The 16,087-nt window shown below is 40.8% G+C and overlaps 1 long non-coding RNA gene and 1 other non-coding gene across 3 annotated transcripts in view; both read right to left on the bottom strand.

The window, feature by feature from the left end:
• Positions 1-16,087, bottom strand: part of LOC107130691 (uncharacterized) — a 315,763-nt gene that overhangs the window by 185,251 nt on the left and 114,425 nt on the right. The window lies entirely within an intron of this gene.
• LOC123575397 (U11 spliceosomal RNA) lies at positions 4,107-4,243 on the bottom strand. Its single transcript, XR_006700688.1, has one exon. It is a non-coding gene; the product is annotated as a U11 spliceosomal RNA (small nuclear RNA).

Raw genomic sequence — 16,087 nt, 5'->3', positions numbered from 1 at the left:
TTGGATGAAATGACCTTGAATGAAACAACTTTGATTAAAAAGATGTTATTCAAGGACCTGCTGTATAAGAGTTTGATTCTTATCCCTCACCCCTGAACTCTCCTGCCTTTCCAAGTCTCCAATAAATCTATAAAAACAAAAAATTTAATTTTAAAAGAGTTTGATTTCTCTAACATCATTGCTAACCCCTGGAACTCATATATTTTTATATTTGCCAGTCAGTGTGAAGTGATATCTCTGTTGTTTTATTTCCTCTAATAATTAGTGAGAGTAAGCATTTTTTCATATGTTTATTCATCATTCATTTTTCCTCTTCTGTGAACTCTCATTCACATCCTTTGTGGATTCTTCATCTTAGTTGTTCTTCCTTTTCTTATTGATTTGCAAAATTTATTTATGTATTCTGGGCTCTAATTCTTTGTTCATTATGTGTGTTGTAAATATAGTCTCCAATCGGTGGCTTGTCTTTTAACTTTTTATGGTATCTTTCAATTATGCAGAGGTTTTAAATATTTTAAGGTGGTTTAGAATTATTGCCTATGGTGATATTGGACAAATATCAGAAAGAGTTGTGGGGTCAAATTCCAAACTCTCACTCACTGATGTCCATGGCTTCACGTACCTTTATGCAAAGAAATGTGTATCTTTTTGAGCTAAGTAGTGCAATTATGGTTATGTTTTTTTTCTTAACATTCAATCTAATTTGCCATTGCTTTGTACCAAGAGAATACATGAGTCATTCCACTTAAGATTCAAATTCTAGGATAAAACAGATAATCTAGCTTGTGTAGCTTGAATAATATGCTCTCTCTTGGCCAGGAGATTGTGGGTCATCTTGACTGATGCAGTTCTACCAACTGTGTCAATGGAAGAGGAGGAGATCCCCAAATCAGAGCCCTGATGCAGTCTTCAGATATAGGCAAAATGGAACCTGGGCAGGCAAAACGATCGATGTGGCTTCAAGTGCTTGGCAATATGATATTGAATAAATAATTGCTATTTCTTAGTTGTAGTAACTAGAGAGTTTTGTTTTGCAAAATGATAAAATAGCATCAACTCTGGATAACATATTTACATATGGCACAATGGAAGCATAAAAAAAAAACAAAACCTCAAATCAGTCAAAGGCATTAGAGAAGGATTCAGAGGAAGTAACTAGTGCTTCAGTCAAAAATCAGGGGAGATTTTCTAGGCTGAGGAAACAGCACATACAAAGAAAGGGAAATGTAATAGGCAAGTCATAATCAGAGAGCTCCAAGTAGTTTAGTATGGTAGGCATATGAACCGCAAGGACGGATGGTTATAGGTAAAGACAGAGAGGAACAACGTGTCTTATAACCATTCACTAATAGATGTCTTTGGAAAGAAATAAAGGAGTGTGGGGAGGTATTTCTAATGATAGAAGCTAAAATAAGAATATTGAAATTTAGGTGTTAAAATATCTCAGGCTTCATGGAGACTAGCACACTGTCTCCCAGCTGTTTCAAGTTCCCACCATCAGAGAAAACTACCAACCAGGAAGGACGTGAGCGAGGTGTAGCTCATCTTCTGTTCTTGGATTAAATGTATAGATCTCCATCTGCAGTGATATACCAACAAGCCCTAAAGTTAGAAAAGCATATGAGAGTCCTAGGCAGAAAGAACTTAGAACCTAGATTTTTTTGTACAATAAAATATAATGTTCTTGTTCAAAATACTTCCTGATTATTGTTTTAGGACACAGTAACACCTTACTTATAGACATGCCTGTGGCATAGAAAAGTGGAGAGGGTATAAAATGTGGTGTCAGCTGCCCTGGGTTTCCACCCAGCCTCTGCCACTTGCCAGTTATGTGGCCTTGGACTTCTCCAAACTTGAGTTTTCACACTTGCGAAATGGTGATTAAAACACCTACGGAGCCCACCAACACCCAAAGCAGATAAGTAAACAAAACTTAGCTCTCTACATATACTTATATATAGCAGTTGTTCCTAAGAATTAATTACATAGCGCTGCTTTTAAAATGCGCTTACAAATATAGAGTTGATCTTTCTTTGTTTTGAAATTGTATAGTGTTTCCAATCTGTAGGTTAAAAATCAGTTAAAGTGATTTTGACTACCATTAAAAACAATAATAAAAACAAAATGAAGTCTAAGAGATTGAAACAGCATCAAGTGGAGTAGACTCAATGAGAAAATACTAAAGTAATACCAAAATATGGAGTGCTTTTGTTTCAAAAGTCTGTGTATATGTTTCTTTCTTTTTCTTTCTTTTTTTTTTTTTTTTTTGAGATGGAGTTTTGCTCCTGCTGCTCAGGCTAGAGTGCAATGGCATGGTCTCAGCTCACTGCAACCTCTGCCTCCCAGGTTCAAGGGATTCTCTTGCCTCAGCCTCCCAAGTAGCTGGAATTACAGGTGCCCGCCACCACACCCTGCTAATTTTTATATTTTTAGTAGAGGCAGGGTTTCACCACGTTGGCCAGGCTGATCTTGAACTCCTGACCTCAGGTAATCTGCCAGCCTCGGCCTCCCACAGTGCTGGGATTACAGGTGTGAGCTACTGAGCCTGGCTTTTTTTTTTTTCTTTTGAGACAGAGTCTCACTGTGTTGCCCAGGCTGGAGTGCAGTGGTGTGATCTTGGCTCACTCCAACTTTCACCTCCTGTGTTCAAGCGATTCTCCTGACTGAGCCTCTGGAGTAACTGGGATTCCAGCACGCATCACCATGCCCAGCTAATTTTTGTATTTTTAGTAGAGACGGGATTTTGCCATGTTGGCCAGGCTGGTCTTGAACTCCTGACCTCAGGTGATCTGCCCACCTTGGCCTCCCAAAGTGCTGGGATTACAGGCGTAAACCCCCGTACTCGGGCTTTTTTGTTTCTTGGAGTGTGTGTGTGTGTGTATGTGTGTGCACACGTGCATGTGTATCAGGTGATTAGGATAAATAATTGGCATGACTTGTAAATAAATTTTGAATGAGATGACCCAAAACTTAAACTAGGACTTTGGGCTCCAAGTCTAACTCTCTTGCTGACAATAGATACTTAACCAATATTGGGAAGGATTAGATGCCCCATGAGTTCTTAGTGAATATTAATTACTAGTCATGAAATGAGTGATGGAAATTGCCAATTGAGAAACCAAAGCATTCCTCAGAATTAATGTCCTGATGGGAAGAAATGATGTCCCAGTGAATAGCTAAGGGCTATTAGCACCAGCTCAGCTGCATCTCTGGGGAATGTCTAAATCAAAGGTCATAATTATGCTCTCCAGAACAGCAAATGAAGATTCATAGGCCCATAAATTTCCTCTTCTATGGGTCCTAGATTTGTGTGGCTCAGTTAAAAGGCAGGGATCAAGAATAAATGCTCTGTTTAGTAAACCCAGAGGTTAGGGGCAGAAACACTCATCATTCTGTAATTCTCTTAGAACCATCCAGCTTAGAGTCTGTCAAGAGAACCATCCCTGAGGTTATCATCTTTGCAGGAACCTCAGTTTTCACATTCAGAATTGGACTATATAATCTCTAAGTCTTCATTCAATTTAACATTCTATGAACTGAGGTGAAATTTTTACTGACAGAACCATCAGTGAACTTTGACATGAGAACACAGTGGTCTTGAAGCCATAAGTACAGTATAAACACCTCAGTCATCTGGTTCTTCTTTGAGTCTTACATTTTGTGGTTCCTGTACATTTGCCCATAAATAATTTGTATGTCTTTTCTCCTGTTAATCTGTCTATTGTCAGTTTGTTTTATAGACTCAAATTACCAAACTTTCAGAAGGAAGGGGAAGGAAAATCCTCTTTACCTGATACCATAATCAGGTAATCCCCTGATACCATAATTTGTTCAAGGTCAATCCATGCTGAAGCATGTGTTAGAATCCCCTTCTTTTTCAGGGATGAATAATATTCCATTGTATGTTTATACCACATTTTGTTTATCCATTCATCCGCCAATAAACATGTGAGTTGCTTCCACCTTTTGGTAATTGTGAATAATACTGCCAGGAACGTGGATGTACAAATACCTGTTTGAGTCATCTGTTTTCAAATCTTTGTGGTGTATACCCTGAAGAGAAATTGCCAGATCATATGGCAATGCTGTTTAATTTTTTCTTTTAATAATGAGCCAAGACCAATGATTACCAGCTGCCCAACTTCCAAAAAAGAAATATGCTTCTGAAAGCTCTTGATGTCAATTTTGCATGAAGAGCAGTCTGGTTGCCCTACATAGGCCACTCATGACAGAAGCCCTTTTTCTCTATTTAATTTTTTAAATAACTATCATATCAATTTCCAGAGGAGGAATACCATTTTACATTCTTAACAGCAATGCACAGGGGTTCTAATTCCTCTACATCATCACCAACACTTGTTATCTTCCAGTTTTTTGATGTTAGCCATCCTAGTGAGTGTAAGGTGGTATCTCGTTGTGAATTTGATTTGCATTTTCTCTAATGATTAATGATTTTGAGCATCTTTTTATGTGCTTCCTGATCATTTGTATATTTTCTTTGGAGTAACGTCTATTGAAATAGTTTTCCCATTTTTTAATTGAGACATTTCATTTTGTTGTTGTTGTTCAGTTGAAGTTCTTTATATATTATGAATATTAATCTTTATCAAATACATTATTTGAAAATATTTTCTCCCATTCTATGGGTTGACTTTTCACTCTGTTGATTGTGTCCTTTAATACACAAATGTTTTTAACCTTGATGAAGTCTAATGTATCTACTTTTTCTTTTGTTGCCTATGCTTTTGGTATCATAGCGAAGAAATCATTGCCAAATCCAGTGTCATGAAGATTTTCCCCTGACTCTACCCCTTTTAAGGGAAGAACTACTAGGTTAGATGGCAACAGGTAAGGATACAAGGGTCCGGGAAGTACTGGTGCTAAAACACAAATTATGACACCTCCTTTTTCCTCTTTCAGTTGCTCACTGTCCTAATACACTCTCCTTGCTCTGCCACATCATTTTTCTCTTAGAAAGAGAATCCTGTCAGCTCTGAGGTGCTGGTGACTAAGGCTTGTCTAAAAGAACTACAGCCCCTAAGGATACTTATATTTCAACATGGGGCAAGAAATCTTAAACCGAGGGAAAGAAGACATGTGTTTGACATTTTGTTCATCTCTAAGCTTGTGATAGAAACCTTCTCACACCCTGAAGCCACAAATCAGAAAATTGGCCCAGTTTCCCACTTGCCATCACTTCTGTTATTCCAGCCTTCAGCATCAAACTGCTTTATTAATAAATGTTACAGCCAGGCTATGATGAAGGTGTAACCTATTAGCCAAGCAGATTCCATTTGTGAAATCGGCAAACAAAATCCTTATAAGCTTCCTTTGTAATGTTGATCCCTTCTCCAAGGAACTGTGACACCACACCCTTCCTTTGTGCCATGGTAAATAACCACTTTCCTTCTTTCCCTGCTGTTTCTAAGTCACGTTTGCACTTCGTAATTTTTTTTTATACAAAATAGAATACTTTCTTGGAGTCTGTCCAGGTTTTGGCAAGCCTTTTTTATATTATGTAACTTATACAAGAAAACAAAGAGTTTTCCTCTATTTTCTAAATGTAAAATCATAATGCTGAGTATACTCTTTCAAGCTATCCTTCCTTACCAGAGATTCTGATTTTATTTCTCCATCATCCCAAGGTATCCAACACACACACACACACACACACACACACACACACACACACACACGTCACAAATCATTGATTCAGAAAGCAGAGGGACGAGAAGGGGTTGCTGTTGTTATTTGTTTCATTTCATTTTTGTCGTGGAGATTATAAAGACTGATGCAAATCAAGGTTTATGTGTGTGTGATGCATAGAGGCAAGGGACTGGAGCAGAAAGCAATAAACCAAGTAGATTGCATAAGGCCACTAGGGATCTGGAAGGGATAAAGGTGACAGGTAAGGGTGAGTTTATTGCTGACACAAGCTAAGAGAGAAGTTAGAGGGAGGGGACACAGCTGGGAAGGTAAGTTCCATCCACCTCTCAATTATGCCTTGAGTGAGCACTGGTTAAACCTATTTCAGTCTACCTACTAAAATCCACTATGGACACACAGCTGAAGGCAAAAACGCTGAGTAGCATCTCCTGTGGCTTTTATGATAAAAATTCCAAAGGGGCTTAGGGATAATGTAAAGAGGGAAAAGAAAGCAAGAAAAGCAAGAAAGCAAGCAAGAAAGCAAGAGAGAAAGCGAGAAAGAAAGAAAGAAGGAAAGAAAGAAGGAAGGAAAGAAAAAGAAAGAAAGAAAGAAAGAAAGAAAGAAAGAAAGAAAGAAAGAAAGAAAGAAAGAAAGAAAGAAAGAAAGAAAGAAAGAAAGAAAAGAGAAAAGAAAAGAGAAAGAGAAAAAATGCATGACTGTGGTTCAAGGAAAAGCTTTCCATATCTAATTTGTTGCAGAAATTATTCAAAAATAAGTCAACTGTGAAAATATGGCCAGTGGGACCCTGCCAAGGTTAGTGTGAACCATTAGGATTTGCTGAGTAAATTCTAGCTATGTAATCAAAAACTGCTTGGTTGAAGCTTTAACTTAAGTACCAATTTTTCTCGCCTCCAGATTTTATAAGGGAACGGTGGTGGGGGCAGGCTGAGGCGACCACATTGCAGGTAATTGTGCTGAGCCAGATGAGGTAGTTCCTGGTTACTCTCTCAGAGAAGCATCTTTTAAATTTCATCTCTCTCTTCTGTCTCTCAATACCTGGATATTTACCTCAAATTCTACACAGAAAATGAGAGAGAAACCCTGGTTTTCCTGGGGTTTTACCGCAGGGCTAGGAGCAGTCCCTTTTTCATTCAAGTTGGCCAATTCTTGGCTATATACTGGGGCATAAACAAGAGTTAAACAAAGCCTAAAAAGCAGAAATAAGGGGGTCAGGGGAAAAGGGAACCTAATGATCTCACATAGGCTATGAATTAATCCATGTCACCAGAAAAAAAAAGCATTTGATAAATCATTGAATATCCTTGCAATGGTATATTTCACATCATTTCCAAATTTGTAATTGTGCTCACTACCCTCCAATAGAAATCCCTCACCAGATTTTACCATCTAATGGGCATATAATAAAAGGTAATATATATTCTTGTACTAAGCAATAAATAGGGAACACTCAGCAGCACTGTCTTCCTGAGGAAATCTCAAGTCTTCTGGGATGCATATTCATTCACACAATAAGGAGACACAAATCAACATGGTGGCTGAGCAGGCACTGGGTGAGCGATGGCCTTGGGTCTTAATGAAACCAAACCATGAAAGGCATTAGAAAGATTGATTGGAGTTAAGTTAGCTGCCAGTGTTAGCTGGGGTGCCCCAGGCTGTAATGAAACTGCCAGGGGTTATTTATGGAGATATAGGGTTTGGGGTGTAAGTTATGTCCAGCAAGCTATTTTTATAGACAGACACACACTTTAACCTCTACAGTGAATGGAGCAGCATACACAGAGTCCCACTGAGCTCCTCTTTTACTAGTTAGAATAGCATGCTTTCTCAAGCATTTGTACCAGGCTGAATAAAGGCAGGCTCTCAATCAGAAGGAAATTGGGCAACAGTTAATTTCACTGTTTGAAAATGTCAGTATTTTTTGAAAATGTTGGTATTAGGACAAGAGAAAGTGTCAAACTCAACATGAAATAATTGTTTTCACATCAAATAAAACAAACACACATAACAAAACAATGCTGTGATGTAAGTCGGGAGATAAGATATACGCTTATTTCAGTGCTTATTAATCCTGTTTTGGCTGTGGCTTCTTTTATGAGAGCCAGAATGGAAGAAAAAAAAGTAAAACCAATATTAATTGCATGTCCTCACAACGACCCTGACAAAGAAGTACCAGAATGCCATTTTACAAATATAAACATTAAGTAACTTTTCTCAGACAACATTACGAGAAAGTGGCATGGTTTTTATACTGTACTGGTCAGTACAATTTTATATTGTATTTGCATTCTGGAAGGAAATAAACGGAACTCTGAAAGTTTTAACTAAGGAGAATTTTATGAACATCCCTTGTACCAAAGATGGGAACACCGTTAAGAAATAGTGAAGCACCCAGGGAATAGCAACTGGGAAAGGCTGTGACAACCACTGCATGTGGAGGTCTATTGGCTAAACCCAACCAGATGTGAGAAGGCAAAGCATGCTGGGAAATGCAGTACACATGCTCAGTCTCCAGGGCACAGAGGAGGGTGGATCTGAAGAGGAAAAAGAATAACTAGTGCCTTGGCACGTTCTTCAACCCAGCTATATTCGCTATATATTTTTTAGCTTTAAGGTGAATGTGGAAAAAAGGACTGAAGCAAGCTGAAAAACAGAGCTTTTTATCAGCCACTAGGAATATGATCATATGAACTCTAGCATAGCTAAGAGGCTGGAAATGTTACCCAATCAGAACGTCTCTGTAATTTCCTGCCTGACTGGCTCCAACAGAGGGAAAGGGGGAAATGGTGCATGGGTGGTGTTACAGGTGTGGCTCCTTACAAGCTGCCTCTTTCTTAACTTGTGCAAAATATCTGTAAAATGCTGTGAAGGGGGCTAGGGGTGTATGAGGGGCCAGGCCGGGAGGCACAGCAACAGCAGTTGAGGCCACAGTTGCTCATTCTATGGAGAAGAGAAAGAGGGGCCACAAACAGAATGAGGGATGGACCTGGCAGAGTCCAGTGCTGTGTGGGTCTCTCAGGGATCCCTCAAATGCAGACCTTGAGACAGGGACTTGGGATGTGTAGTCTACTTGGGAGGTGATATGGTTTTGACATGTGTCCCCTCCAAATCTCATGTTGAAATGTAATCTTCAGGCTGGGTGTGGTGGCTTATGCCTGTAATCCCAGCACTTTGGGAGGCCGAGGCAGGTGGATCACCTGAGGTCAGGAGTTCCAGACCAGCCTGGACAACATGGGGAAAACCCATCTCTATTAAAAATACAAAAAAATTAGCTGGGCATGGTGACGGGCACCTGTAATTCCAGCTACTCAGGAGGCTGAGGCAGGAGAATCACTTGAACCCAGAAGGTGGAGGTTGTAGTGAGCCAAGATCATGCCACTGCACTCCAGCCTGGGTGGAAAAAAAAAAAAAAAGTAATCTTCAGTGTTGGAGGTGAGGCTTGGTGGGAGGTGTCTGGGTCACAGGATTGAACCCCTCATGAATAGCTTGGTGCTGTCCTCATGATAATAAGTGTGTTCTCACTCTGAGTTCATGCAAGATCTGGTTGTTTAAAGTGAGTGGCACCTCCTCCCCCTCTCTCTTGCTGTCACACTCACAATGTGACACGCCTCCTTCCCCTTCACCTTCCACCATGATTGTAAGTTTCCTGAGGCCCTCATCAGTGGCACCTGCTGGCACCATGCTTCCTGTATACCCTGAATAACAATGAGCCAATTAAACCTCTCTTCTTTATAATTTACCGAGTCTCTGGTATTTCTTTTTCTTTTTTTTTTTTTTTTTTTGAGACGGAGTCTCGCCCTGTCACCCAGGCTGGAGTGCAGTGACCAGATCTCAGCTCACTGCACCCAGGTTTACGCCATCCTCCTGCCTCAGCCTCCTGAGTAGCTGGGACTACAGGCACCCGCCATCTCGCCCGGCAATTTTTTTGTGTTTTTTAGTAGAGACGGGGTTTCACCTTGTTAGCCAGGATGGTCTCGATCTCCTGACCTCGTGATCTGCCCGTCTCGGCCTCCCAAAGTGCTGGGATTACAGGCTTGAGCCACTGTGCCCAGCCTCTGGTATTTCTTTATAGCAAAGCAACAATGGCCTAACATAGGAGGTGATAGCAAGAAATATAAGTGAAGGAATTAGGAAAATAAAACAGCATGTTTTTTAGGAAAAAAAAAAAAATGCATCTCAGAATTAAGCCACCAGGGAAAAAAAGATGAGGCATTGACTTGCTAACTTTTACTCTTCGTTAGTCAAGAGTTACTCACATAGGCAATTCCAGGTTGCTGCTACCTGTGCCGGAACAAGTTTGAAATGCCAGAGAAGGCAGCAGAGAAGAAGAGAACACAGGTACTGCCCACCAGAGCTTCAGGTGAATTCAGGTGGGGTGAAGATCAAACAAATTACAATGCCAGTCATGCTGGCTCAGTCATCTGAAAAGACTGGATTTGCTAGGGGGCAAGAATGGTCTTCAAGAGGTAGAGGCTGTAGATGAGACTGGTGAAAATTAGAGTCAGCCATGCAGATTCAGAATTTTAAATCCAAGCTCTTTATTAATATCATTTGACTTTTCCACTAACGGTTTCCCAGGATGATGAAATTTGTTGTTCTTGAATGTAGTAAGGCAAGAAATGCCTTCCTGTATTAGCTTCCTAGGGCTGCCATAATTACCACAAACTGGGTGGTTTAGTAAAAACATAAGTCTATTTTCCCTCAGCTCTGAAGTCCAGAAGTCCAAAATCAAGGTGTGGGCAGGCCCTGGAGTCTCTGACGGCTCTTGTTGAAGACCCTTTCTTTCCTCTTCCTGGCTTCTGGTGACTTCCAGCATGCCTTAGCGTCTGTTGGCTTGCAGGTGTGTCACTCCAATCTGTTGTCATCATGAAAGGATGTTTCCCCTGTGTGTTTCTGTGTCTCTGTTTTCTTCCCTTTTTATTTTTTATTTTTTTTTTTTTTGAGACAGGGTTTCACTGGGTTGCCTAGGCTGGAGTGCAATGGCACAATCACGGCTCACTGCATCCTCGACCTCCCAGGCACAAGCAATCCTCCCACCTCAGCCTCCCTGTAGCTGGGACCACAGGTGCACACCACCATGCCTGGCTAATTTTTTTGTATTTTTAGTAGAAACAGGGTTTTGCCGTGTTGCCCCAGCTGGTCTCAAACTCCTGGGCTCAAGCAATCCTCTCACCTCAGCCTCCCAAAGTGCTGGGATGTTTTCTCTTCTTATAAGGACACCAGTCACTGAATTACGGCCCTCCCTAATGCAGTATGACCTCATTTTAACAAATTCCATCTGCAAAGATCCTATTTCTAAATAAGATCACATTCTGAGTTTCTGGATAGACATGAATATTCAACTGGATATATCTCCCAAAAGATGTCCATGTCAAATCTTTGGAACCTGTAAATATTGCTTTCTATGGCAAAAGAGTGGATAACAACTTATAGGGCAAAAGATGGGATTAAATTAAGCATTTTGAGAGGAGAGGTTAATCCTAGATTAGCTGTGTGGACCTAATTACAATCTCAAGTATCCTTATAAAGCAGAGAGAAAGGTTGTTTAGAGGAGACACACACACAAAAGAGAAGGTGAGGTGATGACACAGTGGAGAAAGATGCAGCCACAAGCCAACGGATGCCGACAGTCACAAGAAGGTAAGAGGCAGGAGCAGATTCTCCCTTAGAAACTGGGAGGAGTGCAGCCCTGCCAACACCCAGATTTCAGCCCTCTGGCCTTCAGAACTGTGAGAAAATAAACTTCTGTTTATTTAAGCCACCAGGTTTGTGGGAGTTTATTACAGCAACCTGAGGAAACTAATGTAAGGAATTCTCTGAAAACCTATTAATTTGACACTTGAGTTGCTCAGTTTATTCTTAAAATGGATCACCTTCTTGGTGCTGTAAATAACATCAAGCAAATGATCCTTCAAGATTTACTTTGAAACCTCCACCCAGCTCTGACCACCAACCCTGAACAATTATGTCACCTACATTTCCAAATGAATAAAGCCCCTGCATATAATTACCTGCGTTTATCCAGACTCCAGAAACCTCATTAACATCCTTCCTTTGCTTTCTCTCCTCCAATAAATTTAGTAAAACCCTTTTAAGGTAGTGAGCCTTTTTCCCACAGTTTTTTTGGGAACCAGTTTCACAGCTGGTGACTATGGTGTGGTTCTTGGGCATGCTAACTATTTTTTCTTCTTTCAAAATATAAAACATTCTAATTTAATCATCATTCTTGAATTAAAGGTACATGGGAATTAATTTTTAAAAAATTTTTTCAAGGATTTTTTTTTTTTTTTTTTTTTTGACAGGGCCTCACTCTGTCGCCCAGACTGGAGTGCAGTAGCACGATCTCAGCTCACTGCAACCTCCACCTCCCGGGCTCAAGTGATTCTCCTGCCTCAGTCTCCCAAGTAGCTGGGACAACAGGCCTACACCACTACCTCCCAGCTAATTTTTGTATTTTTAGTGGAGACAGGGTTTCACCATGTTGACCAGGCTGGTCTCTAACTCCTGACCTCAAATGATCCACCCGCCTCGGCCTCCCAAAGTGCTGGGATTGCAGGCGTGAGCCACCATGCCCGGCTGAGGACTTCATTTTTAAAGATTAGATTTAAGCTTAAATCTAATCTAAAGGAAGATTGAGGGAAAGGTAGTGATTTCCCGTATGATCCCTCCACACACACATACCTATTCCTCCCCAGTATCAACAATCCTCACTGCAGTGGTACATTTGCTACAATTGATTAACTTACATTGACACATCTTTATCATACAAAGTCCAAAATGTACATTAGGGTTTACATTCTATGCATTCGGACAAATCTATGCTGATTCCATACTTACAGTATCATATGGAGTATCCTCACTGCCCTAAAAATTCTCTGTGCTCTGCTTATTCATCCCTCCCTCCCCATCAACTCTGGGAAACCACTGATCTCACTGCCTCCACACTTTTGCTTTCTTCAGAATGTCATATAATGCAATCATATAATATGTAATCTTCTCAGATTCGCTTCTTTCACAGAGTAATAGACATTTGTTTCCTCCATGTCATTTCACAGTTTGATAGTTCATTTCCCCTTAGTGTTGAACAATATTTCATTGTCTGGATATACCACAGTTTATTTATTAATTGACCCACTAAAGGACATCTCAATTGCTTCCAAGTTTTGAGAATTTGAAATAAAGCTGCTATTAACAGCTGTATGCAGGTTTTTGTGTAGACATACTTTTTCAACTATTTTGGGCAAATACCAAGGAGTGTGATAGCCAGATCACATGGTCATAGTATGTTTAGTTTTGTAAGAAACTGTCAAGCCGTCTTCCAAAATGGCTACACCATTTTGTTTTTCCATCAGCAATGAATGAGAACTCCTGGTGCTCCACATCCTCACCAGTATTTGGGGTTGTTAGTGTTCTGGATTTGGGCCATTCTGAGTGTATAGTGATATCCTATTTTTGTTTTAATGTGCATTGCCCTGATAACATACAATGTGAAGCACCTTTTCATTTGCTGATTTCCATCTGTGTATCTTCTTTAGTGGGGTGTCTGTTCAGGTCTTTGGCCTGTTTTTTAACTAGGTTTTTTTTTTTTTTTAATTGTGTGTAAGAGTTCTTTGTATATTTTAAGTAACATACTCTATCCCATATGTCTTTAGAAAATATTGTTCCCCAGTCTGTGGCTTGCCTTTTCATTCTCTTGACAGCATCTTTTGCAGAGCAGAAAATTTTAGTTCTAATAAAGTCCAGCTATTGATTATCTCTTTCATAGATCATGCCTTTGGTGTCATAGCTAAAAAATCACCGTCAAACCCATGGTCATCTAGATTTTCTCCTATGTTATCTTGTAGAAGTTTCATAGTTTTGCATTTTACATTTAAGTCTGTGATACATTCCAAGTTAATTTTTGTCAATATTTAAGCATGCATCTAGATTTATTCTTGTACATGCCTACCATTTTAGAATAACAGCCCAGCCAATAGCATGGGATACAGTCTTCATAGTTGACAAGAGAAGCAGAGGTTTCAAACTCATGCCAAGAGATTGAGTCTCTGTAGATACTGAGAACTTGGATCTGCATCCTCTGGAGTGGTGATCTCCAAATGTTATGACAGTACATCTTTATTGGTAAATTATTTTTTAAATTACTAGTGTCCAATATTTACATGTATATCTGTATGTATGTATATGTACACCCACACATATATGCTCTTTTGTATGAAGTACCTACAAGGCTGGGCACAGTAGCTCATGCCTGTAATCCCAGCACTTTGGGAAGCCAAGGCAGCAGGATTGTTTGAGCTCAGGAGTTTAAGACCAGCCTGGTCAACATAGTGAGACCTCATTCCTGCAAAAAAAATTTAAAAATTAGCTGAGCACGGGACCCAGAGCAAGATGGCCAAATAGGAACAGCTCCAGTCTCTAGCTCCCAGCGCGAGTGACACAGAAGACGGGTGATTTCTGCATTTTCAACTGAGGTACCGGGTTCATCTCACTGGGGAGTGCCAGACAATCAGTGCTGGTCAGCTGGTGCAGCCCGACCACCCAGAGCTGAAGCAGGGCGAGGCATTGCCTTACCTGGGAAGCGCAAGGGGGAAGGGAATCCCTTTCCTAGCCAGGGGAACTGAGACACACAACATCTGGAAAATCGGGTAACTCCCACCCTAATACTGTGCTTTACTAAGGGTCTTAGCAAACAGCACACCAGGAGATTATATCCCACGCCTAGCCGGGAGGGTCCCACACTCACGGAGCCTCCCTTATTGCTAGCGCAGCAGTCTGCGATCTAACTACAAGGCAGCAGCAAGGCTGGGAGAGGGGCACCCGCCATTGCTGAGGCTTAAGTAGGTAAACAAAGCCACAGGGAAGCTTGAACTGGGTGGAGCACATACCAGCTCAAGGAGGCCTGCCTATCTCTGTAGACTCCACATCTGGGGACAGGGCATAGCTAAACAAAAAGCAGCCGAAACCTCTTCAGATGCAAATGACCCTGTCAGACAGCTTTGAAGAGAGCAGTGGATCTCCCAACACGGAGGTTGAGATCTGAGAACGGACAGACTGCCTGCTCAAATGGGTCCCTGACCCCTGAGTAGCCTACCTGGGAGACATCCCCCACTAGGTGCAGACCAACATCCCACACCTTACATGGTGGGGTACACCCCTGAGACGAAGCTTGCAGAGCAAGAATCAGACAGGAACACTCACTGTTCAGCAATATTCTATCTTCTGCAGCCTCCGCTGCTGACACCCAGGCAAACAGGGTCTGGAGTGGACCTCAAGAAAGCTCCAACAGACCTACAGCTGAGGGTCCTGACTGTTAGAAGGAAAACTAACAAACAGAAAGGACACCCACACCAAAACCCCACCAGTAAATCACCATCATCAAAGATCAAAGGTAGATAAAACCACAAAGATGGGGAAAAATCAGGGCAGAAAAGCTGGAAATTCAAAAAATAAGAGTGCATCTCCCCCTCAAAAGGAACACAGCTCATTGCCAGCAATGGATCAAAGTTGGACAGAGAATGACTTTGACAAGTGGAGAGAAGAAGGCTTCAGTCCACCAAACTTCTCAGAGCTAAAGGAAGAATTACGTACACAGTGCAAAGAAACTAAAAATCTTGAAAAAAGAATGGAAGAATGGATAACTAGAATAATCGATGCAGAGAAGGCCATAAACGAACTGAGAGAGATAAAAACCATGACACAAGAAATACATGACAAATGCACAAGCTTCAGTAACCGACTCGATCAACTGGAAGAAAGAGTATCAGCGATTGAGTATCAAATGAATGAAATGAAGCGAGAAGAGAAGTCTAAAGAAAAAAGAGGAAAAAGAAATGAACAAAGCCTTCAAGAAGTATGGGATTATGGGAAAAGATCAAATCTACATCTGATTGGGGTGCCTGAATGTGAGGGGGAAAATGGAACCAAGTTGGAAAACACTCTTCAGGATATCATTCAGGAGAACTTCCCCAACCTAGTAAGGCAGGCCAACGTTCAAATTCAGGAAATACAGAGAATACCACAAAGATACTCCTTGAGAAGAGCAACTCCAAGACACATAATTGTCAGATTCACCAAAGTTGAAATGAAGGAAAAAATCTTAAGGGCAGCCAGAGAGAAAGGTCGGGTTACACACAAAGGGGAGCCTGTCAGACTAACAGTGGATCTCTCAGCAGAAACTCTACAAGCCAGAAGAGAGTGGGGGCCAATATTCAACATTCTTAAAGAAAAGAATTTTCAACCCAGAATTTCATACCCAGCCAAACTAAGTTTCATAAGTGAAGGAGAAATAAAATCCTTCACAGACAAGCAAATGCTGAGAGATTTTGTCATCACCAGGCCTGCCCTACAAGAGATCCTGAAGGAAGCACTAAACATGGAAAGGAAAAACCGGTACCACCCATTGCAAAAACATGCCAAAATGTA

Source organism: Macaca fascicularis, chromosome 8 (genome assembly GCF_037993035.2).
Source record: "Macaca fascicularis isolate 582-1 chromosome 8, T2T-MFA8v1.1".
Lineage (NCBI taxonomy): Eukaryota > Metazoa > Chordata > Mammalia > Primates > Cercopithecidae > Macaca > Macaca fascicularis.
Note: the sequence above shows the minus strand (reverse complement) of the source record. Positions and strands in the feature narration are given on the sequence as shown.